This window comes from Argiope bruennichi, chromosome 3 (assembly GCF_947563725.1).
Source record: "Argiope bruennichi chromosome 3, qqArgBrue1.1, whole genome shotgun sequence".
NCBI lineage: Eukaryota > Metazoa > Arthropoda > Arachnida > Araneae > Araneidae > Argiope > Argiope bruennichi.
In genome coordinates, this window is record NC_079153.1 from 115,242,136 (window position 1) to 115,251,909 (window position 9,774).

The 9,774-nt window shown below is 44.9% G+C and overlaps 36 non-coding genes across 36 annotated transcripts; all 36 read right to left on the reverse strand.

The window, feature by feature from the left end:
* Positions 1–245: 245 nt before the first annotated feature.
* Positions 246–318, reverse strand: Trnaa-agc (transfer RNA alanine (anticodon AGC)). Its single transcript has one exon. It is a non-coding gene; the product is annotated as a tRNA-Ala (tRNA).
* A 253-nt stretch (positions 319–571) lies between these two features.
* Trnaa-agc (transfer RNA alanine (anticodon AGC)) lies at positions 572–644 on the reverse strand. Its single transcript has one exon. It is a non-coding gene; the product is annotated as a tRNA-Ala (tRNA).
* A 904-nt stretch (positions 645–1,548) lies between these two features.
* Positions 1,549–1,621, reverse strand: Trnaa-agc (transfer RNA alanine (anticodon AGC)). Its single transcript has one exon. It is a non-coding gene; the product is annotated as a tRNA-Ala (tRNA).
* Positions 1,622–1,711: 90 nt separating this feature from the next.
* Trnaa-agc (transfer RNA alanine (anticodon AGC)) lies at positions 1,712–1,784 on the reverse strand. The gene has a single exon. It is a non-coding gene; the product is annotated as a tRNA-Ala (tRNA).
* Positions 1,785–2,037: 253 nt separating this feature from the next.
* On the reverse strand, positions 2,038–2,110 carry Trnaa-agc (transfer RNA alanine (anticodon AGC)). The gene has a single exon. It is a non-coding gene; the product is annotated as a tRNA-Ala (tRNA).
* A 90-nt stretch (positions 2,111–2,200) lies between these two features.
* Trnaa-agc (transfer RNA alanine (anticodon AGC)) lies at positions 2,201–2,273 on the reverse strand. Its single transcript has one exon. It is a non-coding gene; the product is annotated as a tRNA-Ala (tRNA).
* Positions 2,274–2,526: 253 nt separating this feature from the next.
* Trnaa-agc (transfer RNA alanine (anticodon AGC)) lies at positions 2,527–2,599 on the reverse strand. Its single transcript has one exon. It is a non-coding gene; the product is annotated as a tRNA-Ala (tRNA).
* A 253-nt stretch (positions 2,600–2,852) lies between these two features.
* Trnaa-agc (transfer RNA alanine (anticodon AGC)) lies at positions 2,853–2,925 on the reverse strand. Its single transcript has one exon. It is a non-coding gene; the product is annotated as a tRNA-Ala (tRNA).
* A 252-nt stretch (positions 2,926–3,177) lies between these two features.
* On the reverse strand, positions 3,178–3,250 carry Trnaa-agc (transfer RNA alanine (anticodon AGC)). The gene has a single exon. It is a non-coding gene; the product is annotated as a tRNA-Ala (tRNA).
* Positions 3,251–3,503: 253 nt separating this feature from the next.
* Positions 3,504–3,576, reverse strand: Trnaa-agc (transfer RNA alanine (anticodon AGC)). The gene has a single exon. It is a non-coding gene; the product is annotated as a tRNA-Ala (tRNA).
* Positions 3,577–3,827: 251 nt separating this feature from the next.
* On the reverse strand, positions 3,828–3,900 carry Trnaa-agc (transfer RNA alanine (anticodon AGC)). Its single transcript has one exon. It is a non-coding gene; the product is annotated as a tRNA-Ala (tRNA).
* A 416-nt stretch (positions 3,901–4,316) lies between these two features.
* On the reverse strand, positions 4,317–4,389 carry Trnaa-agc (transfer RNA alanine (anticodon AGC)). Its single transcript has one exon. It is a non-coding gene; the product is annotated as a tRNA-Ala (tRNA).
* Positions 4,390–4,642: 253 nt separating this feature from the next.
* Trnaa-agc (transfer RNA alanine (anticodon AGC)) lies at positions 4,643–4,715 on the reverse strand. The gene has a single exon. It is a non-coding gene; the product is annotated as a tRNA-Ala (tRNA).
* Positions 4,716–4,805: 90 nt separating this feature from the next.
* On the reverse strand, positions 4,806–4,878 carry Trnaa-agc (transfer RNA alanine (anticodon AGC)). The gene has a single exon. It is a non-coding gene; the product is annotated as a tRNA-Ala (tRNA).
* Positions 4,879–4,968: 90 nt separating this feature from the next.
* Trnaa-agc (transfer RNA alanine (anticodon AGC)) lies at positions 4,969–5,041 on the reverse strand. The gene has a single exon. It is a non-coding gene; the product is annotated as a tRNA-Ala (tRNA).
* Positions 5,042–5,294: 253 nt separating this feature from the next.
* Positions 5,295–5,367, reverse strand: Trnaa-agc (transfer RNA alanine (anticodon AGC)). Its single transcript has one exon. It is a non-coding gene; the product is annotated as a tRNA-Ala (tRNA).
* Positions 5,368–5,457: 90 nt separating this feature from the next.
* Positions 5,458–5,530, reverse strand: Trnaa-agc (transfer RNA alanine (anticodon AGC)). Its single transcript has one exon. It is a non-coding gene; the product is annotated as a tRNA-Ala (tRNA).
* Positions 5,531–5,783: 253 nt separating this feature from the next.
* On the reverse strand, positions 5,784–5,856 carry Trnaa-agc (transfer RNA alanine (anticodon AGC)). Its single transcript has one exon. It is a non-coding gene; the product is annotated as a tRNA-Ala (tRNA).
* A 90-nt stretch (positions 5,857–5,946) lies between these two features.
* On the reverse strand, positions 5,947–6,019 carry Trnaa-agc (transfer RNA alanine (anticodon AGC)). Its single transcript has one exon. It is a non-coding gene; the product is annotated as a tRNA-Ala (tRNA).
* A 416-nt stretch (positions 6,020–6,435) lies between these two features.
* Positions 6,436–6,508, reverse strand: Trnaa-agc (transfer RNA alanine (anticodon AGC)). Its single transcript has one exon. It is a non-coding gene; the product is annotated as a tRNA-Ala (tRNA).
* Positions 6,509–6,761: 253 nt separating this feature from the next.
* On the reverse strand, positions 6,762–6,834 carry Trnaa-agc (transfer RNA alanine (anticodon AGC)). The gene has a single exon. It is a non-coding gene; the product is annotated as a tRNA-Ala (tRNA).
* A 90-nt stretch (positions 6,835–6,924) lies between these two features.
* On the reverse strand, positions 6,925–6,997 carry Trnaa-agc (transfer RNA alanine (anticodon AGC)). Its single transcript has one exon. It is a non-coding gene; the product is annotated as a tRNA-Ala (tRNA).
* A 90-nt stretch (positions 6,998–7,087) lies between these two features.
* Trnaa-agc (transfer RNA alanine (anticodon AGC)) lies at positions 7,088–7,160 on the reverse strand. The gene has a single exon. It is a non-coding gene; the product is annotated as a tRNA-Ala (tRNA).
* Positions 7,161–7,413: 253 nt separating this feature from the next.
* Positions 7,414–7,486, reverse strand: Trnaa-agc (transfer RNA alanine (anticodon AGC)). The gene has a single exon. It is a non-coding gene; the product is annotated as a tRNA-Ala (tRNA).
* A 90-nt stretch (positions 7,487–7,576) lies between these two features.
* Trnaa-agc (transfer RNA alanine (anticodon AGC)) lies at positions 7,577–7,649 on the reverse strand. Its single transcript has one exon. It is a non-coding gene; the product is annotated as a tRNA-Ala (tRNA).
* Positions 7,650–7,739: 90 nt separating this feature from the next.
* Trnaa-agc (transfer RNA alanine (anticodon AGC)) lies at positions 7,740–7,812 on the reverse strand. The gene has a single exon. It is a non-coding gene; the product is annotated as a tRNA-Ala (tRNA).
* A 90-nt stretch (positions 7,813–7,902) lies between these two features.
* Trnaa-agc (transfer RNA alanine (anticodon AGC)) lies at positions 7,903–7,975 on the reverse strand. The gene has a single exon. It is a non-coding gene; the product is annotated as a tRNA-Ala (tRNA).
* A 90-nt stretch (positions 7,976–8,065) lies between these two features.
* On the reverse strand, positions 8,066–8,138 carry Trnaa-agc (transfer RNA alanine (anticodon AGC)). Its single transcript has one exon. It is a non-coding gene; the product is annotated as a tRNA-Ala (tRNA).
* A 253-nt stretch (positions 8,139–8,391) lies between these two features.
* On the reverse strand, positions 8,392–8,464 carry Trnaa-agc (transfer RNA alanine (anticodon AGC)). Its single transcript has one exon. It is a non-coding gene; the product is annotated as a tRNA-Ala (tRNA).
* A 90-nt stretch (positions 8,465–8,554) lies between these two features.
* Positions 8,555–8,627, reverse strand: Trnaa-agc (transfer RNA alanine (anticodon AGC)). The gene has a single exon. It is a non-coding gene; the product is annotated as a tRNA-Ala (tRNA).
* A 253-nt stretch (positions 8,628–8,880) lies between these two features.
* On the reverse strand, positions 8,881–8,953 carry Trnaa-agc (transfer RNA alanine (anticodon AGC)). The gene has a single exon. It is a non-coding gene; the product is annotated as a tRNA-Ala (tRNA).
* Positions 8,954–9,043: 90 nt separating this feature from the next.
* On the reverse strand, positions 9,044–9,116 carry Trnaa-agc (transfer RNA alanine (anticodon AGC)). The gene has a single exon. It is a non-coding gene; the product is annotated as a tRNA-Ala (tRNA).
* A 90-nt stretch (positions 9,117–9,206) lies between these two features.
* On the reverse strand, positions 9,207–9,279 carry Trnaa-agc (transfer RNA alanine (anticodon AGC)). Its single transcript has one exon. It is a non-coding gene; the product is annotated as a tRNA-Ala (tRNA).
* A 90-nt stretch (positions 9,280–9,369) lies between these two features.
* Positions 9,370–9,442, reverse strand: Trnaa-agc (transfer RNA alanine (anticodon AGC)). Its single transcript has one exon. It is a non-coding gene; the product is annotated as a tRNA-Ala (tRNA).
* A 90-nt stretch (positions 9,443–9,532) lies between these two features.
* Trnaa-agc (transfer RNA alanine (anticodon AGC)) lies at positions 9,533–9,605 on the reverse strand. Its single transcript has one exon. It is a non-coding gene; the product is annotated as a tRNA-Ala (tRNA).
* Positions 9,606–9,695: 90 nt separating this feature from the next.
* On the reverse strand, positions 9,696–9,768 carry Trnaa-agc (transfer RNA alanine (anticodon AGC)). Its single transcript has one exon. It is a non-coding gene; the product is annotated as a tRNA-Ala (tRNA).
* Between the last annotated feature and the right edge of the window lie 6 nt (positions 9,769–9,774).

Here is a 9,774-nt window from a genome sequence, read left to right on the forward strand (position 1 = left end):
AGGGTTCATTATATCTATTCAAACTCAGTTGTTCACATATTTTCGTGTCTGAAAAAAGAAAGCAATTCTTCATGTTTAAAATTGGAGGCGCCGGGTATCGATCCCGGTACCTCTCGCATGCTAAGCGAGCGCTCTACCATCTGAGCTACGCCCCATTCGAAGAAGGGTTCATTATATCTATCCTATCTCAGTTGTTGACATATTTTCGTGTCTGATAAAAGAAAGCAATTCTTCATGTTTAAAACTGGAGGCGGCGGGTATCGATCCCGGTACCTCTCGCATGCTAAGCGAGCGCTCTACCATCTGAGCTACGCCCCCTTCGAAGAAGGGTTCATTATATCTATTCAAACTCAGTTGTTGACATATTTTCGTGTCTTAAAAAAGAAAGCAATTCTTCATATTTAAAACTGGAGGCGCCGGGTATCGATCCCGGTACCTCTCGCATGCTAAGAGCGCGCTCTACCATCTGAGCTACGCCCCCTTCGAAGAAGGGTTCATTATATCTAGTCAAACTCACTTGTTCACATATTTTCGTGTCTGAAAAAAGAAAGCAATTCTTCATGTTTAAAACTGGAGGTGCCGGGTTTCGATCCCAGGACCTCTCGCATGCTAAGCGAGCGCTCTACCATCTGAGCTACGCCCCCTTCGAAGAAGTGTTCATTATATCTATTCAAACTGAGTTGTTGACATATTTTCCTGTCTGAAAAAAGAAAGCAATTCTTCATATTTAAAACTGGAAGCGCCGGATATCGATCCCGGTACCTCTCGCATGCTAAGCGAGCGCTCTACCATCTCAGCTACGCCCCCTTCGAAGAAGGGTTCATTATATCTATTCAAACTCAGTTGTTCACATATTTTCGTTTCTGAAAAAAGAAAGCAATTCTTCATGTTTAAAACTGGAGGTGCCGGGTTTCGATCCCAGGACCTCTCGCATGCTAAGCGAGCGCTCTACCATCTGAGCTTCGCCCCCTTCGAAGAAGTGTTCATTATATCTATTCAAACTGAGTTGTTGACATATTTTCGTGTCTGAAAAAAGAAAGCAATTCTTCTTATTTAAAACTAGAGGCGCCGAGTATCGATCCCGGTACCTCTCGCATGCTAAGCAAGCGCTCTACCATCTGAGCTACGCCCACTTCGAAGAAGGGTTCATTATATCAATTCAAACTCAGTTGTTGACATATTTTCGTGTCTGAAAAAAGAAAGCAATTCTTCATATTTCAAACTGGAGGCGCCGGATATCGATCCCGGTACCTCTCGCATGCTAAGCGAGCGCTCTACCATGTGAGCTACGCTCCCTTCGAAGAAGGGTTCATTATATCTATTCAAACTCAGTTGTTGACATCTTTTCGTGTCTGAAAAAAAAAGCAATTCTTCATATTTAAAACTGGAGGATCCGGGTATCGATCCCGGTACCTCTCGCATGCTAAGCGAGCGCTCTTCCATCTGAGCTACGCCCCCTTCGAAGAAGGGTTCATTATATCTATCCTAACTCAGTTGTTGACATATTTTCGTGTCTGAAAAAAGAAGGCAATTCTTCATGTTTAAAACTGGAGGCGCCGGGTATCGATCCCGGTACCTCTCGCATGCTAAGCGAGCGCTCTACCATCTGAGCTACGCCCCCTTCGAAGAAGGGTTCATTATATCTATTCAAACTCAGTTGTTGACATATTTTCGTGTCTGAAAAAAGAAAGCAATTCTTCATGTTTAAAACTGGAGGCACCGGGTAACGATCCCGGTACCTCTCGCATGCTAAGCGAGCGCTCTACCATCTGAGCTACGCCCCCTTCGAAGAAGGGTTCATTATATCTATCCTAACTCAGTTGTTGACATATTTTCGTGTCTGAAAAAAGAAGGCAATTCTTCATGTTTAAAAATGGAGGCGCCGGGTATCTATCCCGGTACCTCTCGCATGCTAAGCGAGCGTTCTACCATCTGAGCTACGCCCCCTTCGAAGAAGGGTTCATTATATCTATCCTAACTCAGTTGTTGACATATTTTCGTGTCTGAAAAAAGAAAGCAATTCTTCATGTTTAAACCTGGAGGCGCCGGGTATCGATCCCGGTACCTCTCGCATGCTAAGCGAGCGCTCTACCATCTGAGCTACGCCCCCTTCGAAGAAGGGTTCATTATATTTATTCAAACTCAGTTGTTGACATATTTTCGTGTCTGAAAAAAGAAAGCAATTCTTCATGTTTAAAAATGGAGGCGCCGGGTATTGATCCCGGTACCTCTCGCATGCTAAGCGAGCGCTCTACCATCTGAGCTACGCCCCCTTCGAAGAAGGGTACATTCTATCTATTGAAACTCAGTTGTTGACATATTTTCGTGTCTGAAAAAAGAAAGCAATTCTTTATGTTTAAAACGGGAGGCGCCGGGTATCGATCCCGGTACCTCTCGTACGCTAAGCGAGCGCTCTACCATCTGAGCTACGCCCCCTTCGAAGAAGGGTTCATTATATCTATTCAAACTCAGTTGTTGACATATTTTCGTGTCTGAAAAAAGAAAGCAATTCTTTATGTTTAAAACTGGAGGCACCGGGTATCGATCCCGGTACCTCTCGCATGCTAAGCGAGCGCTCTACCATCTGAGCTACGCCCCCTTCGAAGAAGCGTTCATTCTATCTATTCAAACTCAGTTGTTGACATATTTTCGTGTCTGAAAAAAGAAAGCAATTCTTTATGTTTAAAACGGGAGGCGCCGGGTACCGATCCCGGTACCTCTCGTACGCTAAGCGAGCGCTCTACCATCTGAGCTACGCACCCTTCGAAGAAGGGTTCATTATATCTATTCAAACTCAGTTGTTGACATATTTTCGTGTCTGAAAAAAGAAAGCAATTCTTTATGTTTAAAACTGGAGGCGCCGGGTATCGATCCCGGTACCTCTCGCATGCTAAGCGAGCGCTCTACCATCTGAGCTACGCCCCCTTCGAAGAAGCGTTCATTCTATCTATTCAAACTCAGTTGTTGACATATTTTCGTGTCTGAAAAAGAAAGCAATTCTTTATGTTTAAAACTGGAGGCGCAGGGCATCGATCCCGGTACCTCTCGCATGCTAAGCAAGCGCTCTACCATCTGAGCTACGCCCCCTTCGAAGAAGGGTTCATTATATCTATCCTAACTCAGTTGTTGACATATTTTCGTGTCTGAAAAAAGAAAGCAATACTTCATATTTAAAACTGGAGGCGCCGGGTATCGATCCCGTTACCTCTCGCACGCTAAGCGAGCGCTCTACCATCTGAGCTACGCCCCCTTCGAAGAAGGGTTCATTATATCTATTCAAACTGAGTTGTTCACATATTTTCGTGTCTTAAAAAAGAAAGCAATTCTTCATGTTTAAAACTGGAGGCGCCGGGTATCGATCCCGGTACCTCTCGCATGCTAAGAGCGCGCTCTACCATCTGAGCTACGCCCCCTTCGAAGAAGGGTTCATTATATCTATTCAAACTCAGTTGTTCACATATTTTCGTGTCTGAAAAAAGAAAGCAATTCTTCATGTTTAAAACTGGAGGTGCCGGGTTTCGATCCCGGGACCTCTCGCATGCTAAGCGAGCGCTCTACCATCTGAGCTACGCCCCCTTCGAAGAAGTGTTCATTATATCTATTCAAACTGAGTTGTTGACATCTTTTCGTGTCTGAAAAAAGAAAGCAATTCTTCATATTTAAAACTGGAAGCGCCGGATATCGATCCCGGTACCTCTCGCATGCTAAGCGAGCGCTCTACCATCTGAGCTACGTCCCCTTCGAAGAAGGGCTCATTATATCTATTCAAACTCAGTTGTTGACATACTTTCGTGTGAAAAAAGAAAGCAATTCTTCTTATTTAAAACTGGAGGCGCCGAGTATCGATCCCGGTACCTCTCGCATGCTAAGCGAGCGCTCTACCATCTGAGCTACGCCCCCTTCGAAGAAGGGTTCATTATATCTATTCAAACTGAGTTGTTCACATATTTTCGTGTCTGAAAAAAGAAAGCAATTCTTCATGTTTAAAACTGGAGGCGCCGGGTATCGATCCCGGTACCTATCGCATGCTAAGCGAGCGCTCTACCATCCGAGCTACGCCCCCTTCGAAGAAGGGTTCATTATATCTATCCTAACTCAGTTGTTGACATATTTTCGTATCTGAATAAAGAAAGCAATTCTTCATGTTTAAAACTGCAGGCGCCGGGTATCGATTCCGGTACCTCTCGCATGCTAAGCGAGCGCTCTACCATCTGAGCTACGCCCCCTTCGAAGAAGGGTTCATTATATCTATCCTAACTCAGTTGTTGACATATTTTCGTGTCTGAAAAAAGAAGGCAATTCTTCATGTTTAAAACTGGAGACGCCGGGCATCGATCCCGGTACCTCTCGCATGCTAAGCGAGCGCTCTACCATCTGAGCTACGCCCCCTTCGAAGAAGGGTTCATTATATTTATTCAAACTCAGTTGTTGACATATTTTCGTGTCTGAAAAAAGAAAGCAATTCTTAATGTTTGAAACTGGAGGCGCCGGGCATCGATCTCGGTACCTCTCGCATGCTAAGCGAGCGCTCTACCATCTGAGCTATATCCCCCTCGATGAAGGGTTCATTATATATATTCAAACTCAGTTGTTGGCATATTTTCGTGTCTGAAAAAAGAAACCAATTTTTCATGTTTAAAACTGGAGGCGCCGGGTATCGATCCCGGTCCCTCTCGCATGCTAAGCGAGCGCTCTACCATCTGAGCTACGCCCCCTTCGAAGAAGGGTTCATTATATCTATCCTAACTCAGTTGTTGACATATTTTCGTGTCTGAAAAAAGAAAGCAATTCTTCATGTTTAAAAATGGAGGCGCCGGGTATCGATCCCGGTACCTCTCGCATGCTAAGCGAGCGCTCTACCATCTGAGCTACGCCCCCTTCGAAGAAGGGTTCATTATATCTATTCAAACTCAGTTGTTGACATATTTTCGTGTCTTAAAAAAGAAAGCAATTCTTCATATTTAAAACTGTAGGCGCCGGGTATCGATCCCGGTACCTCTCGCATGCTAAGCGAGCGCTCTACCATTTGAGCTACGCCCCCTTCGAAGAAGGGTTCATTATATTTATTCAAACTCAGTTGTTGACATATTTTCGTGTCTGAAAAAAGAAAGCAATTCTTCATGTTTGAAACTGGAGGCGCCGGGCATCGATCTCGGTACCTCTCGCATGCTAAGCGAGCGCTCTACCATCTGAGCTATATCCCCGTCGATGAAGGGTTCATTATATATATTCAAACTCAGTTGTTGGCATATTTTCGTGTCTGAAAAAAGAAAGCAATTCTTCATGTTTAAAACTGGAGGCGCCGGGTATCGATCCCGGTCCCTCTCGCATGCTAAGCGAGCGCTCTACCATCTGAGCTACGCCCCCTTCGAAGAAGGGTTCATTATATCTATCCTAACTCAGTTGTTGACATATTTTCGTGTCTGAAAAAAGAAAGCAATTCTTCATGTTTAAAAATGGAGGCGCCGGGTATCGATCCCGGTACCTCTCGCATGCTAAGCGAGCGCTCTACCATCTGAGCTACGCCCCCTTCGAAGAAGGGTACATTCTATCTATTCAAACTCAGTTGTTGACATATTTTCGTGTCTGAAAAAAGAAAGCAATTCTTTATGTTTAAAACGGGAGGCGCCGGGTATCGATCCCGGTACCTCTCGTACGCTAAGCGAGCGCTCTACCATCTGAGCTACGCCCCCTTCGAAGAAGGGTTCATTATATCTATTCAAACTCAGTTGTTGACATATTTTCGTGTCTGAAAAAAGAAAGCAATTCTTTATGTTTAAAACTGGAGGCGCCGGGTATCGATCCCGGTACCTCTCGCATGCTAAGCGAGCGCTCTACCATCTGAGCTACGCCCCCTTCGAAGAAGCGTTCATTCTATCTATTCAAACTCAGTTGTTCACATATTTTCGTGTCTGAAAAAAGAAATCAATTCTTCATGTTTAAAACTGGAGGCGCCGGGTATCGATCCCGGTACCTCTCGCATGCTAAGCGAGCGCTCTACCATCTGAGCTACGCCCCCTTCGAAGAAGGGTGCATTCTATCTATTCAAACTCAGTTGTTGACATATTTTCGTGTCTGAAAAAAGAAAGCAATTCTTCATGTTTAAAACTGGAGGCGCAGGGTATCGATCCCGGCACCTCTCGCATGCTAATCGAGCGCTCTACCATCTGAGCTACGCCCCCTTCGAAGAAGGGTTCATTATATCTATCCTAACTCAGTTGTTGACATATTTTCGTGTCTGAAAAAAGAAGGCAATTCTTCATGTTTAAAACTGGAGGCGCCGGGTATCGATCCCGGTACCTCTCGCATGCTAAGCGAGCGCTCTACCATCTGAGCTATATCCCCCTCGATGAAGGGTTCATTATATATATTCAAACTCAGTTGTTGGCATATTTTCGTGTCTTAAAAAAGAAAGCAATTCTTCATATTTAAAACTGGAGGCGCCGGGTATCGATCCCGGTACCTCTCGCATGCTAAGCGAGCGCTCTACCATTTGAGCTACGCCCCCTTCGAAGAAGGGTTCATTATATTTATTCAAACTCAGTTGTTGACATATTTTCGTGTCTGAAAAAAGAAAGCAATTCTTCATGTTTGAAACTGGAGGCGCCGGGCATCGATCTCGGTACCTCTCGCATGCTAAGCGAGCGCTCTACCATCTGAGCTATATCCCCCTCGATGAAGGGTTCATTATATATATTCAAACTCAGTTGTTGGCATATTTTCGTGTCTGAAAAAAGAAAGCAATTCTTCATGTTTAAAACTGGAGGCGCCGGGTATCGATCCCGGTCCCTCTCGCATGCTAAGCGAGCGCTCTACCATCTGAGCTACGCCCCCTTCGAAGAAGGGTTCATTATATCTATCCTAACTCAGTTGTTGACATATTTTCGTGTCTGAAAAAAGAAAGCAATTCTTCATGTTTAAAAATGGAGGCGCCGGGTATCGATCCCGGTACCTCTCGCATGCTAAGCGAGCGCTCTACCATCTGAGCTACGCCCCCTTCGAAGAAGCGTTCATTCTATCTATTCAAACTCAGTTGTTGACATATTTTCGTGTCTGAAAAAAGAAATCAATTCTTCATGTTTAAAACTGGAGGCGCCGGGTATCGATCCCGGTACCTCTCGCATGCTAAGCGAGCGCTCTACCATCTGAGCTACGCCCCCTTTGAAGAAGGGTACATTCTATCTATTCAAACTCAGTTGTTGACATATTTTCGTGTCTGAAAAAAGAAAGCAATTCTTTATGTTTAAAACGGGAGGCGCCGGGTATCGATCCCGGTACCTCTCGTACGCTAAGCGAGCGCTCTACCATCTGAGCTACGCCCCCTTCGAAGAAGGGTTCATTATATCTATTCAAACTCAGTTGTTGACATATTTTCGTGTCTGAAAAAAGAAAGCAATTCTTTATGTTTAAAACTGGAGGCGCCGGGTATCGATCCCGGTACCTCTCGCATGCTAAGCGAGCGCTCTACCATCTGAGCTACGCCCCCTTCGAAGAAGCGTTCATTCTATCTATTCAAACTCAGTTGTTGACATATTTTCGTGTCTGAAAAAAGAAATCAATTCTTCATGTTTAAAACTGGAGGCGCCGGGTATCGATCCCGGTACCTCTCGCATGCTAAGCGAGCGCTCTACCATCTGAGCTACGCCCCCTTCGAAGAAGGGTACATTCTATCTATTCAAACTCAGTTGTTGACATATTTTCGTGTCTGAAAAAAGAAAGCAATTCTTTATGTTTAAAACTGGAGGCGCAGGGCATCGATCCCGGTACCTCTCGCATGCTAAGCGAGCGCTCTACCATCTGAGCTACGCCCCCTTTGGAGAAGGGTTCATTATATCTATTCAAACTCAGTTGTTGACATATTTTCGTGTCTGAAAAAAGAAAGCAATTCTTCATGTTTAAAACTGGAGGCGCCGGGTATCGATCCCGGTACCTCTCGCATGCTAAGCGAGCGCTCTACCATCTGAGCTACGCCCCCTTCGAAGAAGCGTTCATTCTATCTATTCAAACTCAGTTGTTGACATATTTTCGTGTCTGAAAAAAGAAAGCAATTCTTCATGTTTAAAAATGGAGGCGCCGGGTATCGATCCCGGTACCTCTCGCATGCTAAGCGAGCGCTCTACCATCTGAGCTACGCCCCCTTCGAAGAAGGGTACATTCTATCTATTCAAACTCAGTTGTTGACATATTTTCGTGTCTGAAAAAAGAAAGCAATTCTTTATGTTTAAAACTGGAGGCGCAGGGCATCGATCCCGATACCTCTCGCATGCTAAGCGAGCGCTCTACCATCTGAGCTACGCCCCCTTTGAAGAAGGGTTCATTATATCTATTCAAACTCAGTTGTTCACATATTTTCGTGTCTGAAAAAAGAAAGCAATTCTTCATGTTTAAAACTGGAGGCGCCGGGTATCGATCCCGGCACCTCTCGCATGCTAATCGAGCGCTCTACCATCTGAGCTACGCCCCCTTCGAAGAAGGGTTCATTATATCTATCCTAACTCAGTTGTTGACATATTTTCGTGTCTGAAAAAAGAAGGCAATTCTTCATGTTTAAAACTGGAGGCGCCGGGTATCGATCCCGGTACCTCTCGCATGCTAAGCGAGCGCTCTACCATCTGAGCTACGCCCCCTTCGAAGAAGGGTTCATTATATTTATTCAAACTCAGTTGTTGACATATTTTCGTGTCTGAAAAAAGAAAGCAATTCTTCATGTTTGAAACTGGAGGCTTCGGGCATCGATCTCGGTACCTCTCGCATGCTAAGCGAGCGCTCTACCATCTGAGCTATATCCCCCTCGATGAAGGATTCATTATATATATTCAAACTCAGTTGTTGGCATATTTTCGTGTCTGAAAAAAGAAAGCAATTCTTCATGTTTAAAACTGGAGGCGCCGGGTATCGATCCCGGTCCCTCTCGCATGCTAAGCGAGCGCTCTACCATCTGAGCTACGCCCCCTTCGAAGAAGGGTTCATTATATCTATCCTAACTCAGTTGTTGACATATTTTCGTGTCTGAAAAAAGAAAGCAATTCTTCATGTTTAAAAATGGAGGCGCCGGGTATCGATCCCGGTACCTCTCGCATGCTAAGCGAGCGCTCTACCATCTGAGCTACGCCCCCTTCGAAGAAGGGTTCATTATATCAATTCAAACTCAGTTGTTGACATATTTTCGTGTCTGAAAAAAGAAAGCAATTCTTCATATTTCAAACTGGAGGCGCCGGATATCGATCCCGGTACCTCTCGCATGCTAAGCGAGCGCTCTACCATCTGAGCTACGCTCCCTTCGAAGAAGGGTTCATTATATCTATTCAAACTCAGTTGTTGACATATTTTCGTGTCTGAAAAAAGAAAGCAATTCTTCATATTTAAAACTGGAGGCGCCGGGTATCGATCCCGGTACCTCTCGCATGCTAAGCGAGCGCTCTTCCATCTGAACTACGCCCCCTTCGAAGAAGGGTTCATTATATCTATCCTAACTCAGTTGTTGACATATTTTCGTGTCTGAAAAAAGAAGGCAATTCTTCATGTTTAAAACTGGAGGCGCCGGGTATCGATCCCGGTACCTCTCGCATGCTAAGCGAGCGCTCTACCATCTGAGCTACGCCCCCTTCGAAGAAGGGTTCATTATATCTATTCAAACTCAGTTGTTGACATATTTTCGTGTCTGAAAAAAGAAATCAATTCTTCATGTTTAAAACTGGAGGCGCCGGGTATCGATCCCGGTACCTCTCGCATGCTAAGCGAGCGCTCTACCATCTGAGCTACGCCCCCTTCGAA